Here is a 10,404-nt window from a genome sequence, read left to right as displayed (position 1 = left end):
GGCCCGGAGTATTTGGAAAATTTCTTCTTGGGGCCCAATGGGGAATTGCAGGAAAGGGTGGTAAATTTTTGCGGTAGAAACCGAGGAAGATGACGTTTCCTTCCTTTCTTTAAAGTAGGGACAGCGGCCTTTTTACCACGTGAAGAAGACATGGTACCTGCAATTAGAAACATCAATTCGTCTTGATGAGTAGACAGGGTAAAATGCGACTAAATTCGAGGAAGGAAAATCCATAAATATGTTCAGCCACAACTACTAAGTTTAACTAAAACAAGAAGTTTAATGGCATACTTTTGTGGTATTAGCATGGTGATATAAGTAAAAATGGAAAAGAATGGAATGCAACATACTATATGAATAAACAGACATGTCAACACAAGAGGCATGAATATTTCAACTATCCTAATCATGACTATTCACTTCTAACTAATCAAATGGAGTAGAGAAATCATGTAATGAGTAAGAATTTGAACATGAAAAGATAATATCTACTCTAGGTATGAAATATGAGTGATAAAGATATGAAAAGAACATAAAAAATGCATAGTACTATTATAACTTAAGATGAAAAATGAGTGCAATTAAAGGGAAAGAGTAAACAAACACTAGAAATGGGAGAATGAGCGTCAAAAACGGAGTTGGAGCCTGTGCACGGACGTGGCGGGAAGGGCGTGTGGACTTGCAGCGGCCAGGGTTAGGGTTTTTGGGTGAAGAAAACAATGAATAGTTCAGCCTATTTATAGATTTTGGGGTACACGGCCAGGTAACAAGCCCGTGTTCCCCAATTTTTTGCCCGTGTGATTTCTGAATTTCGAATTTAGACGCGTCTGATAATTTCCCCATGCTCGTGTTCGTTGGGCGTGTTCGTGCGCATGACTGTGCTGTAGGCCCACTCCCGTGTTAATTTAACAGGTTCGCCCACGGTTGCTTGGCACGGGCGTGTCGCACGCCCGTGTTAATTTGACAGGTTCAGCCATGGGTTCAAGGACACGCCCATGCTGTTTTGGCAGGTTCGCCCATGGCCATGTCGCATGGCCATGGTGATTTGTCATAGCCCGTGTTTGGGGAAAATCTTTGCCCTGTTTCCATACGGTCCTAAACACGCCTGTGTGCTTGGCCGTGTCTGTGTGGAAAACCTATATTCAAGATCTCCATTAGTAAGTTAGGTGTTAAGTACTAAAATTGAAAGAAGTTAATATAGTTAGTGCTCGAGTTGCCTCCCGAGAAGCGCTTATTTATAGCCTAAGCTCGACTTACCTCTCTATTGAATGGTCATGGTGGTTTGAGGAGTTTATACTCCTCATTCCTGCTATCATTCTTATCAAAATAAGGTTTTAGACAGGTGTTGTTTACCTTAAAAGTGCCGAACTTGGGATGACTTAGCTCGACTGTACCGAATGGGAAAATGCGAAGTACCGTAAGAGGGATTTCTTCATTTGGTTTGGTAGTGACAATGTGAGGATCTGTGGCATCTAATAATACTTTATCTCCAACCTTAAGTTGATTTGGGAAGGTATTGAGCTCGTTCTGGCGTAGTTTTGGTTTATCGTGTGTTCTCAGTTTATGCGTCCACCATTCATCTAGCTCCTTGATTTGTAGCCTTCGTTCTTCATGAATAGGTCCTCTATTATTGCTTGAGGATGGCTCATGTACTTCCTTCAGACTCATTTCCTGCAAAGTAGGTTGCACCATGTTGTCATTCTAGTAGAATGGTTTAGACGATCACCTTTAATTTTCGATGTGTTGCCAGAATTGCGAGCTTGAAGAGTGATAGTTTCGTCTCCCACACGAAGTGTGAGCTCACCTGTGCCAACATCAATAATCATTTTAGCAGTTGCCAAAAAAGACCATCCTAAAATTAGAGGAGTGTTGCTATCCTCCTCTATGTCTAGAACAATGAAGTCAACGGGAAAGATAAATTTATCGATTTTAACTAGCACATCTTCAATAATACCCCTAAGAAATCTTATAGTTTTATCCACTAATTGAATGCTCATCCTAGTCTATTTGGGTTTCCCAAGACCTAATTGTTTGAACATTTTGTTGGGCATGACATTAATACTAGCCCCTAAATCAGCTAATGCATTATTAACACCTAAACTACCAATTAAGCAAGGAATCGTAAAACTCCTTGGATCTTTTAGTTTGTTGGGTAGTTTATTTTGTAGAATAGCTGAGCAAACTATGTTTAGCTCCACATGCGACGCCTAGTCCAACTTCTGCTTATTTGCTAAAAGCTCCTTTAAAAATTTCATTGCATTTGGCATCTGTGATAGAGTTTCAATAAATAGTAAGTTAATATGTAATTTTTTTAAGATTTTAAGGAATTTACCAAATTGTTCATCTGAGCGGTCTTTTCTTGTCGCGTCAGAGTATGGCACACGAGGTTTGTAATCGACATTCACTGATTTGTTTTTATTATGACCTACCTCACCTTGATCTCTGCTTACCACAGTTTCTTACCTCGGTTCTGGCTCAGGCTCAATGAATCCTTCTTCGTCGTGAACATTAATTACGTTGAGCTGTTCCCTTGGGTTGGGTTCACTATTGCTTGGCAAGCTACCTTGTGGTCGTTCAGAGATTAGTTTGGACAGCTGGCCTATCTGAGTTTCAAGCCCTTAGATCGACGCTTGTTGATTTTTAAGTCCTGTATCGATGTTCTGAAAATGAGTTTCTAACATCGAGATAAATTTAGATAGCACCTTTTCAAGGTTTGGTTTCTTTTCCTTTTGATAGGGTGGTTGTTGAAAACCCAGAGGATTCTGTGGCCTTTGATTTCCTTGACCGCCCCTCGAGAAATTGGGATGGTTCCTCCAACCTGCATTATAAGTGTTACTATATGGGTTATTTTGGGATCTAGAGTTATTGTTACCCATATATTGGACTTGTTCCTCTTCGATGCTAGGGTTGAAGGGTTGGTACTCTATGCATGCTCGTCTTCCATTCATCTCACACCTCATTACTAGATGTACCTGAGTAGAACCAAGTAAACCATCAATCATTTTATTTAGAATTTCTACATGGTTTGACAGCATAGAAACCAAATCAACGTTATAAACGCCTACTGTTTTAGTTGGCTTAGTGCTCATGACTTGCCACTGATAGTTATTCAGTGACATCTCCTCAATAAATTCATAGGCTGCCTCAAGTGTCTTATTATTGATATTTCCTCCAGCAGCTGCATTAATCCTCTGCTGAGTCGAAGGATTCAGGCCATTATGGAACGTTTGAACCTATAGCCAAAGCGGTAACCCATGGTGAGGGCAGCTTCTCAAAAGGTCCTTGTATCACTCCCATGCATTGTAGAGTGTTTCTAAATCCATATACAGAAACGAAGAGATATCATTACGTAATTTGGCTGTTTTAGCCGGTGGAAAATATTTTAATAAAAAATTTTCGGTCATTTGTTCCCAAGTAGTAATTGACCCTCATGGTAATGAGTTCAACCACTGTTTAGCTTTGTTCCTCAATGAAAAAGGGAATAACCGAAGACGAATGACATCGTCAGAAATGCCATTAATTTTAAATGTATCGCAGAATTCCAGGAAATTTGCCAAGTGAGTGTTTGGATCCTCATCCTGCAAACCATCAAACTGGACAAATTGCTGTATCATTTGAATAGTGTTAGGTTTTAGTTCAAAATTATTTACAGCAATAGCAGGCCTAACTATACTTGACTCAGTTCCTATTAAAGTAGGTTTAGCATAATCATGCATAGTACGAGGAGCAGGATTTTGATTTGCTAGTTCAACGGGTATCGCAGGAGGTAGCTGATTGTCTTGGTTTTCAGTCAACTTTTCAGTTGGGGTTTGAATATCGTCCTCTTGCTCGTTCTCTGTGTATCTTAAGCTTCGCCTTATTTCTCTTTAGTTTCTACGAACTGTGGGATTGATTTCTTCGTCAAAAAGTAGTGGTCCTGATGGGTTTCTTCTAGTCATAAACTATAAAAACCTGCCAAGAGAAAGAAAAATTAAATTAATAAATAATATAAAATAGAATTAACTTGTAAGAAAAATAAATGGCTAAAGCAATAAAAATTGAGTGTTCCTAATATTTTAGTTCCCCGGCAACGGCGCCAAAAATTTGATCGTGATTTTCATGACAGGTTTTAAATATTTATAATGAATTGTTCTTGAAACTAACTATTATCACGATGTAGGCAAGTGTACCTATCAAACAGTAGTATAGTTTTAGCAAGACCGAATTGTCGAACCCAAAGGAACCAAAAGTACTAGTAATGACTATCTTTTTACTATCTAGCCTAAGAATAAGGAGGTTTGTTTTAACTAACTAATTATCTAAACTAAGAACTCACAGAAAATAGAATTGGAGAATTACTTTTGGAAAAACGATTGGATTAAGACAATACCTAAGGAAGAATCCGCCTAGACTTCACTTGTTATTCTGACTCCGAATCAAACGATTTATTCATTTAACTTGTTCTACAGAGATCCCTAAGTTATGTTATTATCCCTATTCAAGACTAATAACGTCTAATCCCTAGATTGAATAATTGAGACTTTTCTCTAATTAACACCCTAGGGTTGCATTAACTCGATCTATGGATCCCCTTATTAGGTTTTACCCAAATCCGGCAAAATCTTGTCACCCTATCTCTAGGCGCGCAATTAAGTCCGCTTAATTATGACAAATGTACTCTTAGACAGGGTCTATTCCTCCTCTGAATAAGAGCTTATCTTGAATCAGTATCCTGGGATATCAAAACAAGAATAAAAACACATAATTAAGAACAAGTTAAATATTTATCATACAATTCAAAAAATAATAACAAGATTCGTCTTAGGTTTCATTCCCCTTAGGTATTTAGGGGATTTAGCTCATAACTAAAAAGGAAAACATCTCAGAGGAATAATGAATACAAAACATAAAGAAAACCCAAAACTCCTGGAGGAAAATTTAGGGGAGATCTTTAGTCTTGATGGTGAATCCGGCTTCTGAGATGGATCAATCGGCTTCCCTTGAGCAGTTTCTTGCCTCCTTCCCTCCGTGTTTTCCCTCTTCCTTTAGAGTGTATTTATAGGCTTTAGAATGCCTAAAAGCCCTCAAAATTAGCCTTTTCCGAATTGGACTCAACTTGGGCTCGGTAGGGACACGCCCGTATGCGATTACTTCAGGCTGTGCTCAAACCTATTAGAATGGCACGAGCGTGTGCTCTACCCGTATGAGTCGTGCTTTGATTTTTCCAAATTGACACGACCGTGTGGTCTGCCCGTGTGAGGAAGTCCAGGCATGTTGATTTCGTACATTGGCCTATTTTCTCCGTTTTTGGCCCGTTTCCCGTTCCTTTCGCTCTCCCATGCTCACCTATTTTCTCTGTTTTGGCGTGTTTCTCGTTCTTTCGCTCTCCTATGCTTACCTAAGTATAAAACATGAAATTAAGGTATTAGGAGAATCGAATTCACCAATTCTAAGGAAAAATGATCCATAAAATGTGTTAAGCGTGGGGTAAAAATATGTATAAATTACAGTTTAGCAATCTGATATCTCGTATAAACATGATAGTAGATTCCACTGGTTTTGTGATAAAAATGTCTAACCCTTTAGGCAGGCATGTATTAGTTGACCAAGTGTGTAGAAATTACCCTTTGAAAATTAGAGGCCATTGTTTTCCAGCTAACTTGATGTTATTGTCGTTTAATGAGTTTGATGTAATCCTTGGGATGGATTGGTTGACTACTCATAGTGTTGTAGTGGATTGTGGGAAAAAGATAATAGAGTTGAAATGTGAAAATGGAAGTGTTCTCTAGATTGGACCAAGCGAGTCAGATAATCTACCAATAGTAATATCGTCGTTGACTGCTGAGAAGTATTTGAAAAAAGGATCTGAGGCTTACCTAGCTTTTGTGTTAAATACTTAAGTGTCTGAGTTGAAGATAGAATCAGTACCAGTGGTTTGTGAGTTTACAGATGTATTTCCAGAGGAATTACCCAGATTACCCCCAATAAGAGAAGTTGAGTTTGGAATTGAGTTAGTCCTTGGAACGACATCTATCTCGACTGCTCGTATAGGATGGCTCCAACAGAGTCAAAAGAGTTAAAGGCACAGTTGCAAGAGATTACAAACAAGGGCTTCAAAAGATCGAGTTTTTCCCCGTGGGGTGCTCCAGTACTTTTTGTGAAGAAGAAAGATGGGTTGATGAGGTTGTGCATCGACTATAGACAACTCAACAAGATAACAGTAAAGAACAAATATCCTTTACCAAGGATCGATGATTTGTTCGATCAGTTAAAGGGAGCCACAATATTTTCCAAGATTGACCTGAGGTCGGGATACTACGTGTTAAGGGTTAAAGAGCAAGATGTGCTGAAGACTGCATTTTGGACAAGATACGGGCATTATGAGTTCCTTTTCATGCCCTTTGGTCTGACTAATGCCCCGGCGATGTTTATAGATTTGATGAACTGCATTTTCAGGTCGTATCTGGATAAGTTCGTCGTCGTCTTTATCAATGACATATTAATTTATTCACATGATGAGAGCGAGCATGCAAAGCATCTGAGAGTTGTGTTGCAAACCTTGAGAGACAAGTAGTTATACGCTAAATTCAGTAAAAGTGAATTTTAGCTTAGGAAGGTCAGATTCCTAGGACACATTGTGTTAGGTGACGGGATCTGAGTTGACCCAAATAAAATCTTGGTTATTGTTGAGTGGAAACTGCTAAGGAATGTGACGGAAGTTTGAAGCTTTTTAGGTTTGGCCGGATACTATAGACAGTTTGTAAATGGATTTTCCATGATAGCTACCCTGATGACGAGGCTGCTGCAAAAAGATGTCAAGTTTATTTGGACAGAAAAGTGTCAGCAGAATTTCGAGAAATTAAAGACTTTGTTGACTGAAGCCCTAGTGTTAGTGCAACCAGAGTCGGGTAAGGAGTTCGTGATTTATAGCTATGCCTCCTTAAATGGTTTGGGGTGTATGCTCATACAAGAAGGCAAGGTTATAGCCTATGCCTCGAGACAACTAAAGCCACATGAGAAAAACTACTCGACGTAAGATTTGGAGTTGGCCGCCATTGTGTTTGCACTGAAGATTTGAAGACATCATTTGTATGGAGAGAAATGTCAGGTATTCACAGATCAGAAAAGCTTAAAATACTTGATGACTCAAAAGGAGTTGAATTTGAAGCAACGTTGATGGTTAGAGCTGATAAAGCATTATGAACTGATGATAGATTACCATCAAGGAAAGCCGAACGTGGTTGCTGAAGCTTTGAGTAGAAAATCCTTATTTGCATTGAGAGTTATGAATGCCCATTTAGCTTTATCAGATGACGGTTTAGTTTTAATAGAGTTGAGGGCTAAACCAATGTTTCTACAAGAGATTTGAGAAGCTCAAAAGAATGACAGTGAGTTGCAAGCCAAGAAAACTCAGTGTGAGTCGACTGTTGAGTCAGATTTTCACATTAATGCTGATGGATGTATAATGTTTAAAGATAGAGTTTGTGTACCTAAGAACGATAAGCTTATTCAACGGATTCTGAGAGAAGCACATAGTGGTTGTTTGTCCGTCCACCCGGGTAGTGTGAAAATGTATAATGACCTTAGGAAAATATATTGGTGGTCGGGTATGAAAAGAGACATTTCTCAGTTTGTATCCAAGTGCCTTATATGTCAGCAAGTAAAGGCTAAACATCAAGTACCTTCGGGTCTACTTCAGCCTATTACGGTCCCTGAGTGGAAATGGGATTGTATCACTATGGATTTTGTGACGGGTTTGTCGGTAACCCCGAAAAAGAAAGATGTAGTATGGGTTGTTGTTGATCGGCTAACAAAGTTGGCTCATTTCATACGAGTGCGTACCGAATACTCCCTCGAGAGACTAGCCGACTTATATATTTCCAAGATTGCGAGGCTTCATGGAGTACCATGGTCGATTGTTTCAGATAGAGATCCGAGGTTTACCTCGAGATTTTGAAAAAAGTTACAAGAGGCTTTGAGAACCAAGTTGAGCTTTAGCACGACATTTCACCCACAAACCAACCAGCAGTCAGAAAGAGTGATTCAGATTTTGAAGACATGTTGAGGTGTTGTGTTCTCGAATTTCAGGGAAGTTGGGAAAAATACTTGCCATTGGTTGAATTCGCTTACAATAATAGTTATCAAACAAGTTTGAAGATGGGGCTTTATGAGGCTCTGTATGGGCGAAGGTGTCGAACGCCTTTGTATTGGACTGAGTTGAGAGAAAAACAGATCCATAGGGTTGATTTAGTCAGAGAGACGGAAGAGAAAGTTAAAGTAATTCATGACTGCTTGAAGGCCTCCTCGGATAGACAAAAATCCTATGCGAATTCAAAACGAAAGGAAATTGAGTTTCAAGTCGGTGATAAGGTATTTTTGAAAGTTTCTCCGTGGAGGAAAGTCCTCAGATTTGGTAAAAGAGGCAAGTTGAGTCCTCGTTTCATAGGACCTTATAAGGTTATCGAGAGAGTAGGGTCGGTTGCCTATCGTTTGGTTTTGCCACCACAGTTAGAAAAGATTCACAATGTGTTTCATGTGTCCATGTTACGTCAATATAGATCAGACCTTTCGCATGTGATTGAGCCAACAGAGGTTGAGATTCATCCGGACATGACTTATGGCGAAGAACCGGACAAGATTTTGGCTCGAGAAATCAAATAGTTGAGAAATAATAGTATAACACTCATGAAGGTTTTGTGGCATAGACAGGGAGTCGAGGAAGCCACATAGGAAACCGAGGAGACTATGAGAGACCAGTACCCGAATCTATTCACTGGTAAGATTTTTGGGGACAAAATTCCCTAAATGGGGAGAAATGTAATAGCTCGACTTAGGGCCTAGTCAGAATAGTGGTCTCAAGACCACAAATCCAAAGTTGAATAAATTATTTTATTATTATTTTGGGTTCATAGCATGTTAATATCAATGTAAGGAAAATTTGGTGAATTAATTTTAGTGATGGCTAGCTCAATTGAGAAAAAGGACTAAATCGCATAAAAGGTAAAATTTGCAAACTAGTGCCCAAATGTGTCAATTAGCTAGAGGACTTAAATTAGGGGTCTTTAAAGGGCAAATAGACCCTTAGGGAGTATCTTGGCCGGCCATGAGATGAATTTTAAACAAATAGTCAAAGTTTAGGTAAGTGATGTCATGATTTGGTGATAAAATAATGCCTAAGGCCTATCTAGCATTTTTCTTCTTCTCCATCTCTTCTCTCCACCAAAAATATCAGCAAATATGAAGGTTTGAAAACTGAAATTTTGCAGCAACTTATTCCTCTCATAATGTAAGTGATCTTGATGATTTTTACATTTTTGGCATGTTTGTATCATGAGCTTTCAAATGAGAGGACTATTTTGCAAAATGGTAATAAGTCTAGGGTTTCACTTTGTGAATGTTCATGTTATTTTCTAAAATTTTATGGAAGAATATGAGTCTTAGAAGAGTCCTAAACAACTTTTGTGAGAGGTGTTAGCATAAAAACACCCAAAGAGACTATTTTGTATAAGTTGTGAACTAAGGGATAAATATGTGAAATAGTGAGATTTTGAAGTTTCTATAAGAGTAAAAAGGGTTCGACTAGGCTTAAGGTACGAAGAAATTCGATAAAAATCGATTTTCGAGCTTGGAGGCAAAATGGTCATCTTACCAAGGATGTGAATTTTTGATTGCCTAATTGTGATTAGTGACTAAATTAGTGCATTTTACTATTATAGATCAGGAGTTGTCAAATCCGAACCTTGACCGAGGGAAAGCCAAGCAAACTGACTAGTCGTGTACATTTTGTAATCGGAGGTAAGTTGTATGTAAATAATACAACTATGTTGTTGATATATGTGTTTGAATTGTCATTAAATCTATATAGCATGAATTGATTGATTATGAAATTTGAGAATGTATAATGATAATTGAGATAATAGAATTTCTGTTGAAATCTTAGGAAGTAAACTGGACATTCATGCCATAATAATTGGGTCTCTTGTGTGTGCTAGTGTAAGACATGTCTGGGACATGCATCGACCACATTATGGAAGCTAGTGTAAGACCATGTTTGGGACATGGCATCAGCACTAAGACGAGTGCTAGTGTAAGACATGTCTGGGACATGCATCGACCTCGAGATGTAAGCCAATGTAAGACATGTTTGGAACATGTATCGGCTATGAGATGATAGTCAGTATAAGACCATGTCTGGGACATGGCATCGGGACCTTACCCATATTCGAGGTTTAATGAATATCCGGTGATACTTCGAATGGTTCAACGATGGATGTTATGCTTTGAGTTAATGAGGAAAGTATAACTGAGTTGTGAATGGTACAGGTACCTAATTGGTACATATGAGATATGAGCTCAATATACATATTATATTATGTGACTTGTATGGTTAGTAATGAGGAAGTTACATCTATACCTACATCTGGG

At 38.7% G+C, this 10,404-nt stretch overlaps 1 non-coding gene across 1 annotated transcript; it reads left to right on the top strand.

Annotated features, from left to right (window-relative positions):
• The first annotated feature begins 3,249 nt into the window (after positions 1-3,249).
• LOC121206740 (small nucleolar RNA R71) lies at positions 3,250-3,356 on the top strand. Its single transcript, XR_005901920.1, has one exon. It is a non-coding gene; the product is annotated as a small nucleolar RNA R71 (small nucleolar RNA).
• Positions 3,357-10,404: the final 7,048 nt, after the last annotated feature.

This window comes from Gossypium hirsutum, chromosome A01, assembly GCF_007990345.1.
Source record: "Gossypium hirsutum isolate 1008001.06 chromosome A01, Gossypium_hirsutum_v2.1, whole genome shotgun sequence".
Taxonomy (NCBI): domain Eukaryota; kingdom Viridiplantae; phylum Streptophyta; class Magnoliopsida; order Malvales; family Malvaceae; genus Gossypium; species Gossypium hirsutum.
Note: the sequence above shows the minus strand (reverse complement) of the source record. Positions and strands in the feature narration are given on the sequence as shown.